We start from the raw sequence: 26623 nt of genomic DNA on the forward strand, positions 1-26623 counted from the left end.
AAGGCAGAAGAGTGGTAAGGGCTAGGCAATGGGGGTTAAGTGACTTGCCCAGGGTCACACAGCTGGGAAGTGTCTGAGGCCAAATTGGAACCCAGGACCTCCCATCTCTAGGCCTGGCTCTCAATCCACTGAGCCACCCAGCTTCCCCCTAATCCTCATTTTAGAGATAAAGAAATCAAGGTTCAGAGAAGGTTGATGACTCATGTATGGTCACAAAGCTAAAGTGGCGTCAAAGCCAGGGTTCAATATAAAAAGCCAGCCACATGACTTATGTGACCAGAACACAATTCTGCGGTAAACAAGGTAGAAAAATGACTGCTTTTGCTTTTTTGTTTGATTCAAGGTAAACATTGCCAGAAACGAACCAATCTGGTGAGAAGAGAATGTGAAAGAGAAATCTAATCCTTTCCCTGGCCTTTTGGTGAAATGCTCAAAAATCTCAAAATGTGACCAACCCAAATTTTTCAAAAGATGTCAAAAAGGATGCTTCACAATTTTCTGTTCCACTGGTGGTCAGCAGGAGTGAGCCTTGATTGCACCAGCCTAAGCTTCACAAGCTCAGCATGAAGCCATTTCCTATTATTCTTTCTTATTAGAAAGAAGAAAATAATTACTCTTCTCCTCTCATATACATAGGTACATAGTCTATGTATAAATAAAATACCCTGTGATAATATAATATTACATTACATTGTATTAAGGTATATGTTGAAGCCTTTCATAATCTTCAAAATTACTTTAACATTTCCCTTAGTCTTTTATTTGTTGTTTCTGAGTCTGACTCTCCTTGACCCCATTTGGGGTTTTCTTGTCAGAAATACTGGAGTAGTTTGCCATCTCATTCTCCAGCTCATTTGACAGATGAAGAAACTGTGGTGAACAGGGTAAAGTGACTTGCCCAGGGTCACACAGTTAGCATCTGGGGTAATATTTGAACTCTGCCTTCCTGACTCCAGGCCAGAGGCTCTATTTACTGTGCTACCTAGCTGCCCCTCTCTTTTGTACTTCAGGCTAAAAGGACCATCTGTTTCAACTGTTTTAAAATTTCCTACTTTCTAACCATTAAAAGTCTTGTTATTCTCAGGAGCAGCTGGGGGCTCAGTGGATTGAGAGCCAGGCCTAGAGATGGGAGGTCCTAGGTTAAAATCTGGCCTCAGACACTTCCCAGCTGTGTGACCCTGGGCAAGTCACTTAACCCCAACTGCCTAGCCCTGACCACTCTTCTGCCTTGGAACCAATACTCAATATTAATTCTAAAGTGGAAGGTAAGAGTTTTAAAAAGAAAAGTCCATTATTCTCATCTATATAAAGACTGGCATTTGTAACAAAGTGCTTCTCAGAACTGTTTGATATGAAGGTCTTCATGGCACCGAGTATAACCGCTAAGACTCCTCTGCTCTTCCCTTTCTCTAAGTGAAAAGAATCAACCGCTGGAATAAATTCAACTATCTCCATTCATTCATTCATTTATTTTTTCAACAGGTATTTATTAAGCACTATGTGCCTAGTACTGTGCTAAACCCTAAGGGAAAATGTTCTCATTCCAGGCAATGTCTCTGCCTTCATGACGCTGACAGTCGAGTAGAGGGGATGCCACAAACACTGATATCTGTAATATCCAATATCACACCAGTGCATTAAAGGGTGCTCTGCCAACTCTGCGAAGAAAAGGCAGTGCTGACATACTACTACCTCTTGCGCTCTGCATCTCTAGCCGGGCAGCTGCCACCCTCACATTACAGCGCTGTTATTGCCTCCCCCTCTAAGATGTGTCCACTTAGACAACCTCTCCAAACTAGTTTCTACTTTCAAATGAGCTCATTTTCTGGAGGTGCCACCAGCAATTCATACCCAGTCAGCAAGCATGTGCTAAGTGCTGGGGATACAGAAAAGGCGAAAATCAGCCATTGTTCTAAAGGAACGCACAAGTCCAAGGGGTCTCCTGGATTAGACTTTTTAGAATCACCTTTGAATGGTTTTCTCAGATCCTCCTTTGTTTCCTCTGAGCCCTAATTCTAGTCTTGTTCCTTCCAACTGATCCTTATTAACTAGGACCAGGTACCTAAGAAAACCCTTCAAGATGCTACTAGGTCGGCTGACTGGTTATCCACAAATGTATCATCCCCATGTTTAGGAATTTTGAAATCCCCTTATCCTGATATAATCTATTGCTTCAACTTCTGCCTTCTCTGACATAACCCTATTTCTCATTCTCACCATGACCTCCAATCTCTTGACCACTCAAACTCTTTCCCAGTTCATCTCCCCTGCACTAGCCACTTTCTCCTCTTTTCGCCATCTTGACTGCTGGTGAGCCACTGTAACTACATTATCCTCATCTCTTGAATCCCTAGCTCCCTTATACCCCTAATTACACCCAGCCAAGTCTCAGTCTGGGATCATTTCCACCATTCATTGCCTTTGTGGCACATATCTGCTGAATGAAGACAGAGAAAATTACAACCATTCTGATTGGTTCACTATAAATTTGTTATACAGACTGAGCCCTTTCTGCTGCTTGGCACCTCTCTCATCAGCTCATTCTCTCACTCTCCACAGTGGCTCTTTAAAACCTTTTCATCCCTCCTAAAACCTCTCATGGCTCCCCTCTTCTCCCACTCTCTGCTGAAAACTTTGAGAAACTCATATTTTACAGGGGGAAAAAAGAGGCCATTTGCTGTGAACTCCCTCTTCCTCTCTTCCTCATCTCCTATCACACGGATTCTTTCTGCTACTCTCTCCTTTACCCCTGTCTCACCTGGTGAAGTGGCCTTACCTCTTACCAAGACTCCCCCCTCCTCAACCTGTTCAAGTGATCCCATTCTATCCCATCTCCTCCAGCAGACTACCCAATCTTTCATTTATTTCCAATCTCTCCCTCCCTACTGGCCAACTCTAACTGACTACTCAAATTCTACTGCCCAAAAAGCCCGCCCATGTCTCCCTTATTTGCTCCTTGCTTTCAGTCCTGCTATCTTCCTATTTCTCTTTTGTAGCTAAACTCCTCCAAAAAGCCACCTAGAACAGGTGCTTTGTGCCTGCTCTGCCCCTTATAGACTGCTCTCTCCACCATCACTAATGATCTCTGAATTGCCAAATTCAATGCCCTCTTCTTAACCCTCACTCTCCTTGATCTCTCTATAGCCTCTGACACTTGGTCACTCTCTTTGCTGGTTTTCCACTCTCCTGCTCCAGCTCCTTTGCTGAATCCTTCTCTAAATCTCACCCTCTAATTCTGTCCTGTGGCCTCCTTGTCTCTAAACTGTACTCATCAGCGCCTCTAGATTTAATTACCATCTCTGTGATAATGATTCTTATATATCTACCTGCCCTACCTTAACCTCTCTGGCTGACCTCCAACCTCACACATCTTCAATGGTCTTTCAGACATCTCAAATTGGATGTCCAGTAGACAACTTAAAATCAGTATGTCCAAAACAGAACTCACTACCTCTCCCCAGTACTCTCCCTCCTACTGTCCCTATTACAGTAGGGGGCAGCTCCATTCTCCCAGGCCCTCAGGCTCACAATGTAGGAGTCATTCTGGACCCCTCTGTACCTGTCAGCCCTCATATCCAAGTTGTTGACACGGTCTATTGAAATCATCTCTGTAACATCTAATACACCCTTCTCTGATACTACCCCCATCCTGGTATTAGCCCTTATGCCCTCACACCTGGACTACTGCAGTAACTGCTGCTGAGTCTGCTGCCTCAAATCTTCCCCTACTCCAGTCCATCCTCCATTCAGCCACCAAAGGGATTTTCCTAAAACACAAGTCAGACAGAGTCATCCCGCCCTATGCCATAAACTCCAGTGACTCCCTTTAGCATCAAATTTTAAATCCTCTGTTTAGCATTCAAAACCTCTCAAAAACCTCGCCTCTCTTATCTTTCCAAGCTTCTTACACCTTATTCTCCCCAACACATACTTTTTGACGCTGTGGCACTAGCCTCCTGGCTGTTCCACAAACAAGACCCTCCATGCCTGGAACATTCTACCTTCTCATCTCTAAACCCTGTCTTCCCTGGCTTCCTTAAGTCCCAACCAAGACCCCACCTTCTATAGGAAGTCTTCCCCCAACCCCTCTAAAATGCTAGTGCTTTCCTGCTTTAAATTATCTCCTATTTACACTGTTATGAAGCTTGCTTTGTATATATGGGTTGGCTTGCTGTCTCCTCCATCAGACTGTAGATTCTTTGAGGGCAGAAACTGTCTTTTGCCTCTTTTGTATTCCCAGCACTTAGCACAGTGCTTGCCACACAGTAGGTACTTAATGTTTACATCATAAAAGACTGCTAGCTATTAAATCAACTCAACTCTTGCCACAGTTCAAGGTTATCCAACTTCTTTTCCCACTATTCACCAACAGCCAACTTCCTGCTCCACTCAGGCCAATCTCTATAGTGCTATTATTATGTTCACTCCTTCCCTACACATAATTCATCTGTCTCCTCCCCATCATTTGTCCAAATTCTCTCCTCCGTTATTCCTCAAGGCCCACCTGAACCCTTCACCCAATATTGAAGCCCACTTCAGCTTCTCCCTTCTCTTTCTTCCAGAATTTGACAAGTCATTTGGCTCCAAGAATCCATATATTCTATTTCTGTCTCTCCTCTGCTAGACAAAGTGTTAGATGATTGATAGTCACTGACTGACAACATATAGAACTCTACAATTTCATTTGAAACCATCTCTCAACACAATGAAAACAAGTTCCAATAAATATCAAAATTAATGATTTTGTAGTTATTGGATATTTAACATGATTCTTCATAGTTGTAGTCTACATTTTTTATTGAACAAACATCACTCAAGTCACTGTCTTAGAATAATTCTTTATATTCATTTATAAATCCTGACTTCATCTAACGTCTTCAGTCTGGGATCTAGTATACTTCAGAAATTGATGTATTTATACCTGTACTGCTAGATCCCTCCACCAACATAAATCTCCTCTCTCCAGGATTTCAAAGATGCTCTTCAAAGATTGCTCGACTTAAAAGTGGTGGTCAAAGCTCTAGCAATAAGCCTTCCTGAACTAAGTTTATTCTGAAATGGCAGGTATGTGACATATTACCAGACCAGACTCTACAGGCCCACTGTTCAGGTCTTTAGGTCTCCAGTTAAGACATTCCACAATGAGACAAAGGAATAGACCCTCTATTCAGGAATGTAATCTAGTATAGCCCCCAAAATCCCTCTATTGTACTCAAGATTTTTTTATACTTCTGCAATCCGTTTTCTTTAAATGCATTTGCTTCCCCATGTCTTATTGCTTATTTCCAACCTCTGCTCTCCCATGAAGATAATGCTGAACTATAATCCTACCCTCTAAAGTGCTTGACAACTTATCTGTCAAACAGTAAAGAATCCAAGGCCAACTGTCACAAAACTATTTGGTATGTTTGCTCAGGTTGATAATTCTGTATATGACCCCTGTGCTATCCAGATCTAAGCCTTATTTCCAACATGTTGATGCATATCACAGAGTACCACAATTACAAGTCTTTCTAAAGTCAAAAACATATTATATTTATTGCTTCTTTTCCATCAACCAAGCTCAATACTTTGTCACAGAAGAAAATATATCCAAAGGGCAAATCTGGTACAAAGTTATGCTATTAAGAAAAATATTTCTTTGGAAATTAAAATACATTAATAAGCTATCAAATAAAAATTGCCTGTATGCCACCTATTTTTCCTACTTATTGACATTTTTCTTAAACTGAAGAATATTCAAATAATCCACAAATCCAAATCAGTCTAACTTGCAAAACCAAGGAACAAAAATAATTAGTTTGTAGATATTAAAGAAAGTTATCAATAAATTTCTAAAGCAATATTTAATCAACTCATTTCCACAAATAACTATACCTTCTGTGTTTGCTTTAAATTATGGCATTAATAGAAACCAAATAGAATAGCTATTTCAACAATAAATTCAATTTAAAGAGTATGAATTATAACTGATGAGTTCCATTCAAATATGTTTAACAGAGATAAAAATATAAACCTGGCTAATAGATAACATTTTTACACGAAAATAGAATTAGGAATCAGCAATATACCAACCCAAAATATCAAGGATGGAGATTTCAACAGCTATGCACCAAATCATGCTTCAAGTCCAGCAAACAGAATCATCACTTCCAGAGTTCAAAGGAACTCTATTTGGTGGGCAGGTTTCTAAACTTGACTCTACTGACATTTTTTGCTTTTGTCATAACACCAAATAGTCATCACAAACCTCTTTGTTTAAATAACAATCATCTGTCTCCCAGAAAAGGAAACCAAGCCGATTTCCCTGCTGGTCTAAAACAGCATGTCTTGGTACCACTGTGGTACCTATGCTAATGGGATCTGGCAGTGAGAAGCTGCCAAAGACCATTCTTTAAAAAGCTGTGATCACTAAATTGATTATATACAGGTGGAAAGACTTCGTTTCTTTGAACAAAATAATACAGACAATAAACTAAGGCTGAAGAGTTTGTGGCAACCAAAGCTTTCTTTGCTCTTGTACTGCACTCCAATGGTGATCTCTCTTCACTGTAGATGTAGAGGAATATGTATTGACTTTCTGCAGGTGACACTCAGACCAAGCCACTCTCTGCCTCCAGCCCAAGCCTCCCATCTCCAACCAAAGGCCTCCCAGCAAAAGCTTGCTGTGTTTTCTGCAAGATGTCCCACAGGCAGGTCAAATGCAGCCTATGGAATAATGGAATTCATGACTGACTTTCCCCCTTTCCCTCAGGCCTGCACTCTTCCTAACTTTTCTCTTATTGTGGGCGGTAACAGCATCCTCCAGGTACTCTCTCAGCCCTCAGATGTAATCCAAGGCTGTCCACTAAGTTCAAAATATCAACAATGTGATATGAGGACATAGCATGTAGAAAACGCAGAAATCAACTCCCTCTACCTGTGGTCTTAGAGGGCTATCTCAAGCAGTGCCGCCAAACTCAAATTGAAACAAATTCCCAAACCACACACTGACTTAGAAAACACAAATTTACATTATCTACTTTCTAAAGCCTTTTTATTGATTTTGTTAAGCACCCCCCCTCTGGCATTTTCATCTGTTTTGGAGAGCACTGGGGAGTTTTGCAGGTCAAATACATCAGCTGGCCCTGGTCTGACAGCTCTGATTGGGGGTTAAGTGACTTGCCCAGGAATACAATGCTAGCGTGTGTCTGAAGTGCCACCGAATACCAAAACTAACAATTGCATTTCCATCAGCCCAGTGGATAATTCCACCTATTCGGACTATGACAGATTCTGCTGACCAACCAGACTAGAAACCCTAAGAAGAGGAAATGAAGCATGTCCGCCTTAGCTTTCTTTGTCTTAGTGAACCCATACTGGTTCCTGGTGACCATTAATCCCATTTTCAAAATATTCAAAAAAAAAAAAGAAAGACTAGATAAGCAGGGGAAGGAAAATGCCAGAACTCGGATATTCTGTGGCTTTGATGGAAAAATCTCTTCACTGAATGGGGTAGCAAAAAGTCATGTTGATCAATAAGCTGACTAGTTTGACTGAATTGCTATTTTTCCCCTCTTTTTTTTTTAAACTTTTACCTTGTCTTAGAATCAATACTAAGTATCAGTTTCAAGGCAAAAGAATCGTATGGGCTAGGCAATTGGGATAAGGTGACTTGCTCAGAGTCACCCAGCTAGAAAAGAGTCTGAGGCCAGATTTGAAGTCAAGGCCTCCTCCTGTCTCTAGGCCTGGCTCTCTAATCCACTGAGCCACCTATCTGCCCCTATTTTCCCCTCTTTTTAAATCAGTATTATGAAGGATGATTGTTTTTTAAACCCTCACCTTCCATCTTGGAATCAGTACTGTGGTAAAGGGCTAGACAATGGGGGTTAAAGTGACTTGCCCAGGGTCACACAGCTGAGAAGTGTCTGAGGTCAGATTTGAACCTAGGACCTCCCATCTCTGGGCCTGGCTCTCAATCCACTGAGCTACCCAGCTGCCTCCTTGTTCTTCATTTTCAAAAAAGAGCAATGACATGGAGGCATGATGTCTTGATTTGTAGGTGAAGTGGATTTAAGTGAGGCAGAGTTGCACAAAGTCGTAAGCCTTACTATTTCTTCCAGAGTCATCCAAGTGCAGTAGTAAGACAAGTCAGGATGACTGGAGATGGCCGAAGATTCAGTGGATAACTTTGGGGTCTTTGATGTCTGATCAAGCTCTAAGCATTCCAAACTTGATGGCCACTTGAATGAACTGTTCTATCTGCACATTCTTCTGAAGGGAAGTCTTCACGTGTTTGGGGTTATTAGTCTTCCCTGAACAACTGGGTAAAGGAAGGAATATATTTAGAAATGAATATAATATAAAGACAAAAGGGAATGAATAATAAGGAATAAAGTGACTTACTACTCAACATATCCTGAATTTTTATTTTTTTAATAATGGAAGAAAAGCATTTCTAGCAAAGGTTACTATTGCCTATTGTTGGACAGGAAGGACAGTGAATAGAGCTTGAATCCTGGGGGTAGGAAGATCTGCATTCAAGTCTGGCACATACTATCTCACAATCTGAGGGGTTTTGACACAAATACGAATACAAGGTACAGTGTATTGGCAAAGGTGAAATCCAGGAACAGAGCTCTGGGAAAATCTAAGGAAACCAAACAAAAAGGCCCCAACATGGACCTATCATATGAGGTCACCTCATACAATTACTAGGTGTGTGTATCTTGAAAAGCCACTTCACCTATTTGCCTCAGTTTCCTCATCTTTAAAACAGGGATGATAATGACAGCACCCAACACACAGGGCTTTTGTAAGGATTAACTGAGATAATAATTGTGGCATACATTAAGGATGATGTAAATGTAAACTAGTATCACTCCTACAATTCCTGCCCACTCTGGCTTGATGTGCCAACACAAACATCCATCTAATAGTAATTCATGCTCAGGAACACTGCCCAGGCCAGATGGCATGGTAAAAGGGGCACTTGAGTAGGCTTTTGATTAGAAAAAGGAATTGAAAGAATTAAATGAGGCAATAAGGAAACTAAACTATCACTCTTCATGTATAATATGATTTTATACCCAGGGAGTCCTAGAAAATCAACTTAAAAGCTAATTGAAATAATTAATAACTTTAGCAAAGTTGTAGGATACAAAATAAAACCACTTAAACCATCATCATTTCTATATATTTCCAACAAAATTCAGCAGAAAGAGTTAGAAGGAGAAACTCCGTTTAAAATCATTCTATACAATATAAAATATTTGGGAATCTATTTGCCAAGACAAATGCTGGAATTACATGAACACAATTACAAAACACTTCACACAAATGAAATCAGATGTAAACAACTGGAAAAACATTAATTGTTCATGAACAGGCCAAGCTAATATAATAAAGATGATAATCCTCCCTAAATTTATTTACTTATTTAGTGCCTTGCTATATCAAACTACCAAAAAACTATTTTATAGAACTAGAAAATTTTACAACAAAATTCATCTGGAAGAACAAATGGTCAAGAATATCAAGGGAACTAATGAAAAAGAAAATGTGGCCTAGAAGTGCCAGATCTTAAACTGTACTATTGTGAATCTAAAACTACTCAGGCTCTTCTTTAAAAGATTTGATTAAGCTATTCCCCATTTTTAACAAATAAAGATACTTGATCAGGAATGTATTGAGAACTTTTAAAAATTACTCCACCCTACTCATACAGTGCCTTAGGGGAAGATAAAGTTGCAAACTCCTGATTGAACAATGAAAAGTCCCTAACTCATACTTATAGTAAAGCTAGAACCTTAAGCTAGGTCTATTTTTAGATCTAATAAAATAGGGTGCTAAATACCTATAAAGGTTAATTAGTACCTAAAAGGTCAAGCAACTTACAAAAGGCAAGCTCAACAAAAGAGGTGTGAAGTACTCAGTAGATTTTATCTAACCAGAGAAAGTGAAAACAAAAGAAGATGAGAACTAAGAATGGGCAGTCCTGGGAAAAAGCATCTACTGTGATTGGTAGACATGAAAATTTAAAGGAGGTGACATAAGAGAAAATTTCTTTAAAAGGAAGGAACTTATTGAATTGGAGTTAGTTTTTGGATTGGAAGTTAGTTGGAGTTCGGAGGTTTGGAGCTTGCTTGAAGATGATCTTGTGGTGAGTGATAAAGACTGACTCGCTCTCCCTTAGGCTCAGGCCTAGGTCAATGGCCTAGGCCCTTTCTACAATTTTCCTTCTCTCCTCTCTCCAACCTCTACCCCCCCCTTTCCCTTAATTCCTTCATTTATATTAATTAAAATCTCCATAAAACCCAGCTGACTTGGGTATTTTCATATTTGGGAATTTTCCCATGGTGACCACTTAATTTTAGATTTTAAATCAAGACACTAAAAATGATCTTTACAGTTTGGCCAAAACCTTTACAGTTTTGGCAATTCACAGTCTTGGCAAACCACATTTTCACGGTTAACACTATAAAGCAATAATCATCAAAACAATATGATGCTGGCTAAGAAATAGAAGAGTGGATCAATACAATAGAGTAAGGGTAAATGACCTCAGCAACCTAGTATTTAATAAACCTAAAGATCCCAGTTCTGGGGATATTTGACAATATTTGACAAAAACTGCTGGGAAAATCAGAAAAACAATATGACAAAAATTAAGTTTGGATCAATATAACACACCCTACCTATATCAAGATAAAGTCAAAATGGATATATGATTTAAACATAAGTAAACTAGGTGAACATAGAATAATCTGACAGATCTATGGTGAAGGGAAGAATTTATGACCAAACAAGAGATAGAGAATATTCCAAGATGTAAAATGAATAATTTTTATTATAATTAAAAAGGTTTTGAACAAACAAAACCAATGCAACCAAGATTAGAAGTGAAGCAACAAACATGGGGGAGGAGGGTTTATAACAAACGTTTCTGATAAAGATCTCATTTCTTGAATATATAAGGAACTAAATCAAATTTATAAGAATACATGTCATTCCCCAATTGATAAATGGCCAAAGAATATGAATAGGCAATTTTCAGATTAAAAAAAATCAAAGCTATCAATAATCATATGAAAAATGTTGTAAATCCCTCTTGATTAGAGAAATGCAAATTAAAACAATGCTGAGGTACCACCTCACACTTATCAGACTGGCCAAATGACTGTAAAGGAAAATAATAAATGTTGGAGGGAATGTGACAAAATTGGGACATTAATGCACTGCTGGTGGAGTTGAGAATTGATTCAACCATTCTGAAGGGCGATTTGGAATTATGCCCAAAGGGCTATAAAAGAATGAATACCTTTTGATTCAGCAATATCACTACTAGGTCTATATCCCAAAGAAATTTTTTTTTAGAAATGAGAAAAGACTGGTTTGTACAAAAATATTTATAGCTGCACTTTTTGTGGTGGCAAAGTATTAGAAAGTAAAGGGATGTCCTTCAATTGGGGAATGGCTGAACAAACTGTGGTATATGATAGTGATGGAATACTATTGTGCTATAAGAAATGAACAGGATGGTTTTAAAAAAAAAAAACTGGAAAAACCTATATGATCTAATGCAGAGTGAAATGAGCAGAACCAGGAGGACATTATACACAGTAACTGAAATATTGTGGAATGATGAAATGTGATAGAAATTGCTATTAAAAGCAATAAAATGATCCAGGACAACTCTGAGGGACTTATGAAAAGAATGCTACCCACCTCCAGAGAAAGAATGGTTAGAGTATAAATGCAGATAAAATGATTTATCACTTGACTCTGAGTATATAATTTGGGGGTTGGGTTTTATAAGATTATTCAGAATAATATGGAAATATGTTTTGCTTGATAATACATGTATAATCCAGACTGAATTGCTTGTTAACTCTGGGAGGGGAAGGGAAGAAGGAAGAGAGACAACACGAATCATATAACTTTGGAAAACTTATGTGGAAGTGTGTTATTAAAATAAAAGAAAGAAAAGAAAAAAGAATTTAAGAGCTTACCAGGATTGCAAAGAAAGATAAAAGGCAGTCGGTCTAATGAGGGAAACCACATTCCAACACCTCTGTACCAAGGAGAGCTTACTTAATGCTTATGCAAACTGAGTACATTACATATGGCTAAGGAAGTCAGTAAATATTTAACGAATTATCACAAGTATTTCCTACTCCTGATTTTAAGATAGGCCTTGTGGATTCCTTTCCATTCGTTCTATTGATAATTCCATGGATCCTTGATTCGGCCAGCCAGATACAGAAATCCCACTGAAGATGCTGGGCTTAAGGGCTTTGGCTTCCTTCGTATGGTATAAGAGTCAATGCTGCCCATAGAAATAGTCCATGTTAGAGTCAGAAAGAGGCTCAGAGAACATCTATTCCAGGGATTCTTAATCTTTCTTAATCAGATTCTTAACATTCAGGGCTCTGTAAATATGGGTAGGAAAATATTTATTTCCATATAATTGATTTCCTTTGTAATGTCCATGTATTTTATTTTATTCATTATTCTGAGGTCTATAAACTTCACCAGTCTGATGAGGGGTCCATGACACACAAAAGGTTATGAACTTGTGGTATGACTAAACCTCTCATTAGACAGAGGGGAAACAGAGGTCCAAAGAATCAGTCATTGGCAAATTGGGCCCTGAACCCAGACCTTGTCAGTGCCAGCAATCACTCCACTACACCAACTTCTTCTCAGTTCTTGAACTATAAAATCACTCCCTGCTGGCAAAAGAGGTTCACAAGAAGAATTGGCCCTGAAGAACTTTCCACTGTCTCCTCTGAAAAGGTTTCCACTAATTGCAGCCTCTCTCCAAGATTCCTTGTCAGGAGCTCTGACATCAAGAATAACTGAGGCTAAGAATTATGAGATCACTGATCTAGAACTAGAAGGAATCTCGGAGATTACCTTGCGCAGTCCTTTCATCTTACAGTTTAGTTTCAGGAGAGCTCAAAAGTCTCGTCTGAATTCACACGGATGGTGGAAGAGGAATGGAAATACAGAGCCTCTGACCACAGGAGGAGAGGTAGAGCACACTCATATCTATTACACAGGCTTCTTGTGTAAGCAAGAAAGAGCTCCTCTTCCTTCCTCATTCCCTGCCAAGGAAATTACCATCTCATACTTGGGGAACAAGCCCCATGACAATATTTAACTTAAATGGAAAACTTGGGCACAATCTCAAAGAAAATCCAAATGGAGAATAACTATAAACTGTCAAAACAAAGATCTGGAATGAAAGCAATTTCAAGTCCAACTGGGGAAACTGGCATATGACTTGCTAAAAATCGGTTTAAACTAGAGGCAATAGGCATAAATTATTATGCTTGAAAAAACTTAACAGGATCTTTTCTCAGAAATGATACAAACTTATGCTTTAAAATCATAACTCGAGACTAAAATTATCCTCACTTCCAAAAACCTTCTTTCTTTGGAAGATCTCAAATTCTGCATAAAATAAAACCAAAGTATTACCCACAATTAAGAGAGAACCCCTTTCTCTAACATCTATGCTCCTTTAAACCCAGTCTTTTAAAAATCTAAACCTGCAACATGAAGAATATGAGCTACAGTAGTCCTTAACCATATCTTAATTTAGCCTGGTATTCTAAAAGGAATGAAGACTATTATGAAGCATTTCAAACACTTATTTGTACACATTTTCCCCCCATGGGGGTTGGAGGAAAGAATGAGGAACACAGTGAAATATGCAATTATAAACCCAAATTAGAAAAAGCACCTAAACAGTGGTTTTCAAAATGATCTGTGGGAGACTCTGACACATTAACAAGGATTCTTTCAGACTGGAAGAAAAAATTATGGAAAGGTATTTATAAACAAACTAAGAAAAATTCCTCTTTGGGCTTCTAAACAAATAAGATACTTTCCTTTCCACAGTTTCTAAATGTGACAAGGAGATTTCGGGAAGGTGTCTGCATCTATTTCAAAGCAATATACACACTGTACAGAAAGATCACAATCTCTGAGAGTCAAAAGACCTCAAGTCAAGTCCTGATTGACACATACCAGCATGAGATGATAATAAGAATCCAGTTACATGACAGAGTTAACTGTTCCCTCCACTGATGCAAATTGCAACCTGTCACCAACTGAAAACTTTACTCTCATGCATACGGTGTACTGATGAGCCTCTCTCAGGTTCTGCAAACCTGGTACTTGGAACTAATTCAAAGGAAAGTCCTATGTTAAAGGTGGCATCTGAGTTGAGCTTTGAAGGAAGTAAGGGAGCCCTACTGAAGAGGTGGAAGGAAGGGCATTCTAGGCATGGGAGATGGCCAATGCAAAGGCATGAAGACTGGAGAATGTGGAGGAGGACCCTGTGAGAAGACACAAGAAGCCAGTTTGCTTGGACCACTGGACACATGATGGGGAGAATAAATACATTAACTAAGGTGGGAAAGACAATTGGAGCAAAGCTGTAAAAGGCTTTAAAAGCCAAACGGAGTCTTTTGACCCCAGAGCCACTAGTTTCTTGATATGGTTAGAACTGAATTTTAGGAAAAGTCCTTTTGGAAGCCATATGAAGAATGGATTAGAATGGGAATAGACAAAGCAGAAAGACTAATTAGGAAGGTACTGCAACAATCTCAACAAGCAGAAGTGATGAAAGCCTGTGGTACAGTGCTGGCTTCTCAGAGATAAAATGTGAAGGATGGATGTTACAGCAGGAGAAACAACAAGGTGTGGCCTGTGGCATCTGGCTGGCTAGTTGAAGGAGGATGAAGTGGTGTTGAGGAAAACACGGTGGCCAGGCACATGGGTAAATAGATGGATGGATGGTTAAGAATACACAGTAGTTCCTCATCTGTAAACAGGGGTGACTGGAACATGTGGTCTCTGAGGTCCCCTCCAATTCTGAACTCTGTGGTCCTGTTCACAAGGCAGTTGAAGGAAAGTGTTTGGTAAAACATCAACATCAATTACTAAGCCAGCCAAGTAATGCCCCAGAAAACATCCTCAGAAATGTGCTGGCTGGTAAGCTTATTTATGCATTCAGTAGCTTTTCCTCCCTTTCCCATCATGAAAAGCATTTTCTTTCTCAAATTTCATATTGCAAAGGAGTTCTTTTAAAAGATGCAAAAGAACAGGAAACCTGTCAATCCTAACAAATTCAGACTGAGTACTTATATGGCCCTTTACAAAGGCAACAACACAAAGCACCAAGGAAAAATCCCAAATCCAGGGCTGGAAAGAACCTTAAAGACTGACCATTCTAATCCAACCCCCTTCATTTTAGAGAGAAGGAAAATGCGGTCCACAGAAGTAAAAGGGCCTAAACAGACAAGGGCTAGAAGTAGGATTTCAAGGCAGCTCCTCAGGAACCCAATCCAGGATCCCGTCTACCATTCCAGGATCCATCCTCCCAAGAACTCTGTCCAACATGGCCAAGAACTATTAGCCCTTTTTACAGGAGGAAGAAACTGATGTTAAATGGAATTTATAGGATCATAAACTAAAACTTAAAAGCCTATTGAGATCATCAAGTTCAACCTTCCTTATTTTACTGATGACAAAATGAGACCTAGAAAGGCTCCTGTCTCAGGGCAGGGGCAGAGAAGGGCTGGCATTCAGTGCCAAGCCCTTTGGATTGTTTCCACCAGATCATGGGACTGTTCAGCTTAATCAAGTTCAGTGACTTGCCCAAGCTAAGGAATAGCAGGAAACTTGAATGTGGGCTTTGGGCCTCTTTCCAATCAATCCCACTGAGCATTAGTACGATGCAGAAACTGGTTCAAGGCTGGAGAGAACTCCAAAGAGAATGAGCTGAACTGGAGGAAGATGCTCTTTCTGGACCTAAGGAAAGCACTAAGTCAGAACTCTCAGATTGGGGTACCAGCCCTTCCAACCTGATAGGCACCAAGAGCAAGTCACTTCACCTTTTGGGTTAGGACAGGCCTGAGACCTTGCCCCTTCCTAGTCCCAGAGGATATTTTTCCATTTAATTTCATCTTTTTTTCAATGGACAAAAATTCATTTTCCCTCTCTGATCCATCATTGAAGAGGGGAGGGGGGGGAGTAAAAATTATTTAAACTTTTGTAGCAAATATACAGTCAAGTAAAACAAACTGCCACAAAAATATATGTTTTGTGCCCTGAGGCCATCCATTAGGAGGGGAGCAGCAGGATTCGTTATCAGCTCTCTGGCTAAGAGGAGGAAGAGCAGCCCAAATACTGGAGTGGGGAGTAAAAAAAAAAAAACCTAAAAATTCAAATTCTGCCTCTGCCCTCATAAGCTGCAGGACCTTGGGCAAATCACCTGACCTTCTCAGCCTCAACTTTCTCAACTGTAAAATGGAGATAATAAGCATTCCCTAAAAGGTTGCTGTAAGGATCAAATGATACTATAAGTAACATGCTTTGCAAACCCAAAAGCACAAAGTAAAGTTAGCTATTATTATTATTTTATCCTCTGAAATGATGCTCAGCACAATGGTGAGTTAACTCTTTCTAGTTGTTTGCCTTTACAATGTCCTATGAACTGTTTCTTGGTTTTGTCCAGTTCACACAAGTCTTCCCAGGTTTCTTTGAAATCACCCCTTTTAGTTGTTTCTAACAGCAGAAAAGTATTCCTTTACACTGATATAACATAACTTATTCAGCTATTTGCCAGTTGATAGCCATCCTTCCCTCCCTCTTCTTACTTTCTGACACTGCAGAAAGAGCTGCTATCAATAATTCAGATTCTTTTCATATTTTGGGGGGCTCTTTGGGGCCTCGTAGTGGATCACAGGTTACTTTCAAAGTATATCAAAAGGAAGAGATAAACAATATATACTGATTAGCTAAAAGATATGTATAACATATAACCCAGAGGAACTACTTGTCGGCTCCGGGAAGGGGGAGGGAAGAAGGAAGGGAGAGAATACGAATCATGTAACCATGGAAAAATACTTTAAAATAAATAAAAGGAATGTATAGACATTTAATAAAGGCCTTCCCCAACAACATGGAATCAACCTACTTTTCCAGATTTAGAATTTTTTTGAAAACTCCATTATTGAATTAAAATGGCCTTTTTACTTTGTCCTCATAAACAAGGCTCCATTTCTCATTCCTCATCTTTTAAAGAATGCCAGAAATTCACTTTCTCCTGAACTTCCTTCAAAATTTCACTCAAGCATTGCCTATTATATGAGGCCTTTCCTGATCCATGTTCCCAGCTGCCACTACTTATCCTTTTCCCCACAACTAGCTCACATGTGCCCTGCATATAGTTACCTGAACCACACTCTTTCCTCTGATAGAATATAAGCCACTTCAAAGCAGAGCGCCAAGTCATTTCTGTCTACACACCCCTAGTACAGAGAGCCTAACAGGTATCTAATAAATGTGTACTGATTTAATGACTAGTGTTTGCAGAGAAGCTTAATCTTAGAGACTATGTTATATAGAGAATTAATAGGTACTTCTCCACTGGAAATTCTATTTTCATAATGGAACTAGATTTTTAACTGAGGTTCTCTAAGAATTCATCAAAGTGGAGAATCAGAGAAAGAATGATGTTTACTGTCACTTATAGGCCCCTATAGACACTGGCAAAGCTCAATGGGGCTCAGGGCTCAGCATATGTTTGTGTGTGTGTAAATGTGTATGTACACAGCAGATGACTGTGCTCTCATGGCCCACCAAGAAAATCATCTCCAAACCATTGTGGACAGGTTCTCCACCGCAACAAAACTGTTTGGCCTGACTATCAGCCTCAGCAAAACAGAGGTGCTGTTCCAACCTGCACCAGGGAGGCCAACGAACCAGCCGTGCATTACAATCGACGGCACGCAGCTTTCTAATGTCAACACTTTCAAGTACCTGGGCAGCACCATCGCCAACGACGGATCCCTAGACCATGAGATCAATGCCAGGATCCAAAAGGCCAGCCAGACACTTGGGCGGCTGCATTGCAAAGTCCTCCAACACAGAGGTGTAAGCACTGTGACGAAGCTCAAAGTGTACAATGCAGTGGTCCTCAGCTCGCTCCTGTATGGCTGTGAGACATGGACACTGTACCGGAAGCACATGAAACAGCTGGAGCAATTTCACCAACGCTCCCTCCGGTCCATCATGAGGATCCGATGGCAGGACCAAATCACCAACCAGGAAGTCCTCGACAGAGCCAACTCCACCAGCATCGAAGTCCTGGTCCTCAATACCCAGCTACGATGGTCTGGACACGTCATCTGCCTGGACTCCCAGCGAATACCAAGACAGGTATTCTATGGTGAACTGTCAGCTGGACTCAGGAAACAAGACCGACCAAAGAATAGATTCAAGGATCAGCTAAAGTCCAACTTGAAGTGGGCTGGCATGACACCAAAGCAACTAGAACTCGCTGCCTCTGACAGAAGCAGCTGGCAAACCCACATTCACCATGCCGTCACCACAACCGCACCTCCCATAACAACTGGCGTCCCAGGCCCCATGTGCCACAAACTGTGCGCCTCAGCCTTTGGACTCCAAAGCCACATGAGGGTACACTGTAGATGAAACTGCACAAAGACAATAGTCATTCTCGATCACCGAGAGACTACCACTATACTATACTATACTATACTATACTATACTATACTATACTATACTATACTATACTATACTATATGTGTATGTGAGAGACACATACACACACACCAGAGAAGGGGTTGGGGGGAGAGGAGGGAAAGAACATGAATCTTGTAACCATGGAAAATATTCTAAATTAACCAATTAAATAAAATTTTCTCAAGATAAAAATAAATAAATGAACAATCACCATGGTGCAAATAGCAGTAATACGGAAATAGGTCTTGACCAATGATGTAAAACCCAGTTGAAGTGCTCATTGGCTACAGAACGGGGAAGGGTAGAGGGGAGGGAAAGAATATGAATCATGTAACATGGAAAAAATATTCTAAATGAATTAATAAATAAATTTTAAAAATTGAAGGAAAAAAACGAATGAAAGCCCACTCTGCCACTAACTGGCCATGTGAATTTAAACTTTTTTAAAAATTTAATTTCAGTAAAATACTTCCTCTGGATAATTTTGTAGTTGAGTAGGAATTCTGAAAGGCAACAAACCACTTTAAAGGTGAAAAAGAGGAATGCCGCAGGTACCATTATTTTACATTCTGAAAATTTTCATTCAACCCCACTAACACAAAATAATTCACTAAGGAGGTAGAAAAGCATACCAGATCTACACAGTGAAACACATGGGTAATGGGTTGTACTTAATCAGTCTTCACTGAATTGTCTTCCCTTATTAAGCTCTCAGCCTTATCTCTACATCCAGTACACAAAATAAAACAAACACGACTGGGCATGCATTAGTTCACATGTTGAATAAAGAATTCTGCTGTGTGCCCAACTTCTAAGGACTGAGCTCACTGTGCATTAGCACCAAGATAAAGAGATCTGGGGCCACAAGTCCCAAAGGGAGAAAAGGTCCCCCACACCCAGTGAACTCCATAGTTCACCAACAAATCCTACTTGCTTTTAGAACAGGAAGAGATCCAAGGTAGGGAGGAAGTATACTTGCCCTGAATTTCTGGGCAGTAAATTGGTGTTGTTATGGGTACCAACACAATAGAGGCAAATACCAGGGCAAAGCTAACCGGAAGGGCCAATTCAGCTGATGTATAAGCTCCACAGAAGCACAGACAAACAGATTCACTGCCACAATAAGATGATATACACAAGGGAAACATCACACATTATGTGATATGTTCTTACACTTCCTTTTAAGACAGTCTTAAACCATATGGTTAATGCTAGGCTACTGGAGAACTTACAGAGAACTACAGACCCAGTTCCAGGTTAAAAAAAAAATTAATATCTGAGTTTCTCGGTCGTTTGCATTAACCTGGGGTGCAGGGACGAGGCTAAAGATACTGCTCAAATCCTAAGGTTAAATTCTAGTTAGGGAGGCATGGGCTTATCATGGAGGTCAGGTGTAGCCAATCGATTTCATGTCTCCAGCTCCTATCTCCCTTTAGGAGGTTCCTTCCTTGCACTGCACAGGGTATCACAGGACACATGCTCAACTACCTTCTCTCTGGGCAACAAATAACTCCTCAAAGGCTATGCCTCCAACTGCCATCACCACCGCTGCTTAGAGCAAGAACAGAGCTGTTTGATTCTCAAAAATCTGCTCTGCCTCCTAACCAAATGTACTATCATAAGCAAGATTGCCCACTGGAATAAAAAATCCTTCTGATGGCAGCAGGCAGCAGAGTCTAATATTTGGGGAAAGTATGAAGCCAGGTGTAATCATTCTGAAGTCACTAAGCTGGTATGTTCCATTACCTGCCTGGTCTTCACTGCCTCACCAGTCAAGTAGGCTTAATGCTCCCTTTTAAACCCATATCAGTAGGTAAAATATGAAAAGGAACTGATTCAACACAGTAGATCAGAGACTGGTGAAATGCTTATGGATTCTCCTGAAGTTGTCTCTGTCTCTCTGGGACCACTAGATGGCACAATCACAGAGTGGTGGGGCTGGAGTAAGAAAGGCCTAAGTTCAAATCCATCCCCAGATACTTACTTACTAGTTATGGGACTCTGGGCAAATCATTTCATGGTCCATTATTTTCCTCCACTATAAAAATGAGCATCATAATAGCACCTACCTTCCAGGGCTGTTGTGAGATCAAGTGAGCTAATCATCAAAGTAGAGCTTAACAAATGCTCACTCTCTTCCCCTGGGCATGATTCAGCTTCTTTCAGCTATTAGATTGCCTTTAAAGTTCAGGAACGCTGCTGGTTAGAGTTCACCAACCCCTTTCCCCAAAAAGGATGGCAGGAAGAGTAGAAAATATCTCTGCCTGGAAAGCTCAGGCTGGGCAGCAGCTGCTATGGCCAAAAGCTGCTGTTGTTTCACTCTGGAACCAATCTAACCTCTCTTGATTTAAGCAGGCGGATCCTCAGGCCCATATTCAATTCTGAAATTCTGAATAAAAATAATAACTAGGAAAAAACTGAATTTTCAGATAAAGTGTGGTCATATTGTTAAGAACATTGATTTTTTTTAATGGAGCACTGATTTTTTAAAACCCTAACTTTCTATCTTAGAATCAATACTAAGTATCAGTTCCAAGGATACCCAGCTAGGAAGTGTCTGAGGCCATATTTGAACCTCCTGTTTCCAAGCCTAGCATTCTACCCACCTAAGAACCTAGTTGCCTTTGCATTGATTTTTTGATGTACTGAATAAATGTGAAATGGAGGGAGAGGGGGTAGACATTTGAGAGAATAATAAATTTATATAAGCATAGACTTATCAGACTACTATATAAAAAAAATTACAATCTCCAAAATTTCTGCTTAAACTAGATTTTACAGACTCATACTGTTGGAGAGGTGGTAGATGGGAAAAGATCTATACTTGGGACAAGACTAAATGGATTCTAAAACTACAAGTCATGAACAGTTAAAGACACTTTGCAAAACACTTAGAAACATCAGTCATGAAAGATAGTGCTTGTTAAATATCTGGTTAATGACTACAAGACTAGAAAAATCAGCACCTTTCTCTGCCCTGGGTTTTTTTTTCCTCTTTAAACAAAGGTAATTTGGGAGCACTAGATCAATTACCTGTCAAATCTACAGAAAAAAAAAAGGAAAAGTTACAACCAAAGAAGAGACAAAGAGGGTCAGAAGGTAAAATAGATAAGGGCGGTTACATGAAATTACAAAGGGTTTTACACAAACCAAACTAATGTAGCCAAAATGAAAAAAAAAAATTTAAAGCAAATTTCTCTGAGAAAGGCCTCATTTCTCAAATATGTAGAGAATTGAGCCAAATTTATAAAAATAAGAGCCATTCCCCAATTGATAAAGGGGCAATGAATATGAACAGGCAATTTTCTAAAGAACATAAAGCTATCTATACTAAAGAAAAATTTATCTAATTCACTAATAACTTTTAAAAAATGCAAATTAAAAGGCTGAGTTAGGTGGCTCAGTGGATAGAGTGCTAGGCCTGGAGTCAGAAAGACCCAAGTTCACTTAGACATTCACTAGCTGTATGGTCTGGGTAGTCACTTAAATTCCTGTTTGCCTTAATCCATTGGAGAAGGAAATGACCAACTACTTCACTATCTATGCCAAAAAAAAACCCAAAGGGGGTCATGAAGAGTAGGGCATGATTGAATGAATGAACAACAATAAATTAAAACACTTCTGAGATACCAAATTACAACTATCAGATTAGCTAACTTGGCAGAAAAAAAAAGAAAATACATGACAAATGCTGATGGGAATGTGGAAAAACAGGGACACTGTTGGTGAAATTCTACAATGATCCAATCATTCTGGAGAGCAATTTGGAACTCTGACTAAAGGGGGTTATAAAACTGTGCATATCCTTTAACACAGCAACACCCACTACAAAGTCTGTATCCCTATGAGATCAAAGGAAAGGAAAAAAGATCTATTTGTACAAAAATATTTATAGCAGCTCTTTCTGTGGTGGCAAAGAACTGGATATTAAAAGGATGTCTATCACTTGAGGAATGGCTGAACAAGTTATGGTCCATGAATGTGAGAGAATACTACTGTGCTCTAAGAAATGAGCAGGAGGATTTCAGGAAAACCCTGAAAAGACTTAGAAGATCTGATGCAAAGTGAAATGAGCAGAACCAGGAGAATATTGCACACAGTAGCATCAAGATTGAATTGATGATCAACTGTAAATGATATAGCTATTTTCAGCAATATAAAGATCCAAGACAATCCCAAAGAATGTCTGATTTTAAATGCTATCCAGGGGGCAGCTGGGTAGCTCAGTGGATGGAAAGCCAGGCCTAGAGACAGGAGATCCTAAGTTCCAATCTGGCCACAGATACTTCCAGGCTGTGTGACCCTGAGGAAGTCACTTAACCCCCATTGCCTAGCCCTTACCACTATTTTGCCTTGGAACCAATACACAGTATTGATTCCAAGACGGAAGATAAGGGCTTAAAAAAAAATCAAGAAATTAAGGGAATACAGAAAAACCTAAATTAATTTAAATCTTCTCTCACCTTTTATTTATGGCAGAGATATATAGTTTATAAGGCTGAAATTAAATAACTGGTACTTGTATTATAAAAATTGGGATTATATGTCTTTCAGGTAATGGATGAGTATGATCTGTAGCTGTTTGAATTAGAAGAAAAAATATGGGGGTGGGGGGGAGAATGAGAATCCACAATAGAGGAAATGGAGAGAAAACAGGAAGGCTTTTTTTTTTTTTGCAAAATAATTTAAAGTTTGCTTATGCCAGAGTGAACAGAGGAGATAAAGTATTCCTTTAGCTAATATCAAAATACCAACTAGAGAAGTTACTACCATTTCAAATCAACAAATATTTAGTGAGCACACCAACAAGGGCAATGCCCATATCTTCATCAAAAGTTCATTAACATTTTAGACAAGACCACTGGATGAAAGAGTTTTGCTTAACTATATATCTTACAAGTGAGGGATTAGAGGGGGGAGGTCATTAAAGAGAAAATAAGAGATTTTTTTAAATCCACAATGAAATATTTTTTTAAAAGAACAGAATGAAGTTCAGGAGACACAGACAAGAAGGCAGTTTGGTATGACCAGGTTAAAATATGCCTAAAAAACAAGTTGTGTATAAATGGAGATTCCATTTCATAAATTAGTCTCACTTGATTCCATGTTGGTAAAGGCCCCATGCTACAGTGTGCCAGAGGGGCTGTCCCATTCCCCATCTCTCCCAGGTCTGAGGACAATTTTCACATGCCCTGCCCCTCTGCCCAGTAGCCCAAGGTGAGCACTTCCTCTAGCCCCTGTCTGGGATAATTCAGGGGGCTCAAAGGCAGCTTTATGCATTTTGGGCATACAATCTCTAAAAGATTTGCCATTGCTATTTAATATTCAGCTCTCTCAAGAAAAGAATATTGAGGGGGGGGGGGTGTTCTCATCTCCAGGTCTGGGGGAAAGAAAGCTTAGTACCTAAAGTCTGCTTTTCTAATTAAACTGAAGTTTTTGAAATGACTATCCTAATATTGATTACTACAATATTAGTGATAGAGATTTCCTAGACAAGTTACTACCCTTTTGTCCTGAAAAATGAGAGCTGTATTCAGTTCAAGTACTACCACTTGCTAACTATGTGAGGCTAGAACAATCTATTTCCTTCTCTTTCCCTTGCCTTTCTTACTTGGAAAATGAGATGGAAGACGGACGGTGACATAGAGCCCCCACAGAGCGGTCAGACCAAATTAATTTCCCCTTTTGGATAGGGCTCCTGTGCTAGTAGATGAAGAAAATGTTGTAAAAATTATTTCTCTAGATTTTAAAAATAACTGTTTAAACTGTATATTCTTATGGAGAAAACTGAAAGATGTTAATTAAATGATTAATATATTTAAATTGATCTGACCCTGGCTGAATGGCCAAACTCAGAAAGTTTTATTTTGTTTTTCAAGACTGGGTCTCTCCATCTCACCAAGGCTAGAAGTATAGAGGACACTCTCACCTCAATCCCACCACTGATCAGTTTAGGAACACAGATTTGCTCCATTTAGGACATGGCTAAGTTGTCCTCTCCACAGGCAACCTAGTAGTCCTCCAACTTCAACTTCTAGGGGTTCATCACAGAGATGCCATATTTTTGTTTTAAACTCTTACCTTCTGTCTTATAAGTGATACTATCAATTCCGAGAGGAGAGTAGTAAGGGCTAAGCAATTGGGGTTAAATGACTCATCCAGGGTCACACAACTAGAAAGTATCTGAAACCAGGTTTGAATTTAGGTCCTCCTGTCTCCAGGCCTGGTTCTATATCCACCTAGCTGTCGCTACAGATGCCATATTTAGTGTAGATACATAACCAATCAGCACAGCCCATGTAGTTTAGGACTCCCTAGCACAAGACATCTGCCAACCTCAGCCTTCTGGCAGCAGAGATTACAGTCATGTACTACTACTCAAAGAGTAATATCAACATGACAAGAGGTCTCTAATGGTAACCCCTGAGACCTAGGCTTGGTTCTGAGCCATATAATGTTTTTATAAAAGAGAAGATGGTATGTGCTCATCAAACGTGTAGATGACATAAAAACTATAAGAACAGGGTCAAGATCTAAAAGATAATTGGCAGGCTAGAAACATTGCGTTAAATCTAATCAAGATGAATTTCAATAAGGTAAGTGTAAAGTCTTACATTTGATTTCAAAAACTCAACTTCAGAAGCAAAAACATGATTACACAGAAATATTATGAAAATGATCTTGGAAGGTGATTGGTGGTCTACAAACTCAACGTGAGTCAACCGTGCAAAGTAGTGGCAGCAATACTGGGCTGCTTTAAGAGATTTTTAACTTCCAGAAATAGTGACCAATACTACCACTGTACCCCTGCTCTCTCAAACTTCCTCTCAACTACGGTGTTCAGTTTGGGGCTACATATTAAAAATAATTTTGATAACCTGGAGAAGAAAGAAGGAATTGAGGAGGAAGATATGAAGAATAAAGGAAGGAAGAGGGGAAGAAGGACTAGCAATTGTATAATGCTTTTTAAGCAACATAAATAACATTATAGAAGAGAAATTATCATCTGACAAATATTAAGACATTCTGATCTGACTCTCAGCTAAAATTTTCCATAAGAGATGTGTACCCTATTCAACATGAGCTTCTTGAAGGCATGGTCTATCTGACTTTTCTATTTAATAATATTAATAGCTAGCATTTATGTAACACTTTAAGATCTAATATTAGCCAATTTAAAAATTGGTGAATATTATCTCTTATGATCCTCAGAGCAATCTTATTCTCATTTTACAGATGAGGAAACTAGACAGAGGTTAAGTGATTTGCTCAGGGACACAATAAGTGTCTCAGTCAGATCTTCCTTCCTGACTCCAGGTTCAGCCCTCTATCCATTTCGCTACTTCGCTCTAATGGAGAGAGATAAGGGGGTCAGGTTTGTCTGGAAAACAAAGATTAAGGATGAGCATGACAGTTATTCAAATATCTGAAGGGATGTCACATGGATAAGGAATTAGACTTGTTCTGTCTTGTTTCTAGAAGTACAATCAGGAGCAATCAGGCTGCTAGTGGCAGAGGTCATTAGACTGAAAGTCAGAGAGTTGTCTCAGAGTAGAATGGAGTGCTTAGGAGACAGTGGGTTTCCCCTTCTTGGGAGCCCTCAAGCAGAAGATGGATAACTATTTGTCAAAATAGTTTCCATTCCTGCATGGGTTGGACTAAATGGTTATGTGTACATAGAGATTCAGTTTCATAACGAAGTTTCAATTTATGTTTATGTTTTTTGTATAAAGAAATTTTCATGTCTCTCATGTTCATAAGAAAAGTTCATTATTCTGTGACTCCATGATCTCAAGGCATTCCCAATCAATAAATGATAAACAGATATAAACAACCAGCTTCCAAGAAAAGGGAATAAAGCTATCTATAGTCATATGAAAAAAAATGCTCTACATCATTACTGATTAGAGAAATGCAAATAAAAACAGCTGTAAGGTACCATCTCATACCTACCAGATTGGTTAACATGAGAGAAAAAGAAAAGTATATATGTTGGAGGAGATATGAAAAAAAGGGCCACTAATACACTGTCAGCAGAGTTCTAAACTGATCCAATCATTCTGGAGAGCAATTTGGAAAT

At 39.4% G+C, this 26623-nt stretch overlaps 1 protein-coding gene across 10 annotated transcripts in view; it reads right to left on the bottom strand.

Moving 5' to 3' along the window:
* LOC100030849 (myotubularin-related protein 3) overlaps positions 1–26623 on the bottom strand; it is a 220522-nt gene that overhangs the window by 143823 nt on the left and 50076 nt on the right. The window contains exon 1 of one of the 10 annotated variants that reach the window (XM_056821514.1): positions 8091–8302. The exons of 8 other annotated variants lie outside the window; for them this stretch is intronic. The gene's annotated coding sequence lies outside the window, so the exon portion shown is untranslated. Of the gene's footprint in view, positions 1–6075; positions 8024–8090; positions 8303–26623 lie in introns of those variants that run through there. One more of the 10 variants, XM_016432546.2, reaches the window with a different exon arrangement.

This window comes from Monodelphis domestica, chromosome 3 (assembly GCF_027887165.1).
Source record: "Monodelphis domestica isolate mMonDom1 chromosome 3, mMonDom1.pri, whole genome shotgun sequence".
Taxonomy (NCBI): domain Eukaryota; kingdom Metazoa; phylum Chordata; class Mammalia; order Didelphimorphia; family Didelphidae; genus Monodelphis; species Monodelphis domestica.